Source organism: Xenopus laevis, chromosome 7L (genome assembly GCF_017654675.1).
Source record: "Xenopus laevis strain J_2021 chromosome 7L, Xenopus_laevis_v10.1, whole genome shotgun sequence".
Classification (NCBI taxonomy): Eukaryota; Metazoa; Chordata; class Amphibia; order Anura; family Pipidae; genus Xenopus; species Xenopus laevis.
In genome coordinates, this window is record NC_054383.1 from 11686515 (window position 1) to 11688247 (window position 1733).

General features: G+C 49.7%; 1 long non-coding RNA gene across 1 annotated transcript; it reads left to right on the plus strand.

Annotated features, from left to right (window-relative positions):
* The first annotated feature begins 1194 nt into the window (after nt 1–1194).
* Nucleotides 1195–1733, plus strand: LOC108696964. Its single transcript, XR_001932360.2, has 2 exons — nt 1195–1519; nt 1582–1733. It is a non-coding gene; the product is annotated as an uncharacterized LOC108696964 (long non-coding RNA).

A 1733-nucleotide genomic window follows, 5' to 3' on the forward strand; every position in this document is an offset into this window, starting at 1 on the left:
TATATTAATCCTTATTGGAAGCAAAAGCAGCCGATTCTTCTGTGGTGTGGCTTTTGCTGGAGGAACAGAATGTAAAGCAAATAAATCAGCAAGAGAGCAGTGACATGGACCTACTGTATCTATAAGGCAGGAATTCTATTTGTATCTAGTTATTACAATTACTGTACCTCATGAAAAAAAGAGGGGATTGTTCTTCCGCTCTCCCCGTGCTGAGGTTAATTTGTCAGTGCTTCAATCAGTGTCGGACTGGCCCAGCGGGATACCGGGAAAATACCCGGTGGGCCCCGCCGGGCCAGTCCCCCTCTCCCAAACTGTTTTTTAAAAATAATAAAAAAAAATTCGGCGCATAGTAGCGCCGTTTGCGCATGCGCGCCGTTTGCGCATGCGCGATGCGCCGAGCAGGGATTCGCCGAACAAGTAGGTAGCGGGGCCAGAGGGGGGCCCTGGACACCAGTCCCGGTGGGCCCCGGACCCCCCAGTCCGACCCTGGCTTCAATCCTCAGTGAAGGATTACCGCAATCCCATAAAAACTTGTGAAATAGCCGTTAGAGGAGAGCACTCATAGAAGCAGATACTGCTAAAACATTTTATTATTGACTACAAATCACATGTTTCGGGCATTGCCCTTTCTCAAGTGTAATCCCAGTGTAAAGCGTGAAAACTTTTAAAACGCACCCATCCTCCCACCAAGTGGATAATCAGAATCTTCAGGTGTGTCCATATCATTATATTCAACACAGAACAGTCTTTTAAGGGCTCTTACACACGGCCGTTCCAACCTGCGCTCCCCTGCGTTCCGTTTTTTGGCGTTCAGCCGCAGGGGAGCGCAGGAATAGACGCAAGTAATGATTTGAAATGGGGCTGTACTCACGAAGGCGCGTGTAGGCGCCGAACGCAGGTTCAGACGCAACATGCTGCATTTTTCCTGCGTTCGGCGCCTACACGCGCCTTCGTGAGTACAGCCCCATTTCAAATCATTACTTGCGTCTATTCCTGCGCTCCCCTGCGGCTGAACGCCAAAAAACGGAACGCAGGGGAGCGCAGGTTGGAACGGCCGTGTGTAAGAGCCCTAAAAGTCCACATGTAAGCCAAGACAATCCATTTGCTGGAAAAAAGAAATCGTTAATAATGGTGCTGCAATATGTATCCAGTCTCTTTCCCCACCTTATCTGAAAAACATGCCCGAAACATGTTGTGTGATTTGTAGCAAGTAATGACTCACCTCACTTAAAAATCAGATCGACGCACGCAGAGTTGAACTGGCAGCAAGCGTGGGAGCGGAGGAAGCAGCTAGGCTACATGCACGCCATTGGGAAATTATTGATAAACTCCGGCAGAGTATCTTGGCCCGGAAAATAACGAAGCTGGAAAGAGACGCGGAGGACTACGCGCACGAGAGAATGTACACGTGGCGACTAGACAGAGAGAGGCAGCGGTCAGAGGAGGGATCTCCAAGAACCAGACTGCCAGGCCACAGATCACAAAGACGCCCTTGGGGAAATAGACGCAACTTCAACTGGTGAGATAGACAGCCCCACAGTCTATACCAGCAGCGACGGTGATCTAACCAGCGTTTTTTAGGCACACGCACCGGGGAAGGGGGCGCAGAAAGGCCCAGAGAACAGAACAATTCCAGGCTTCCGATCATCAGGGACAGTTACCCCCATATACTGTAATCTCAGCTACTTTGCGCAGATGAAGTTACTTTACAGGCACTAACTTGTACTGTAATA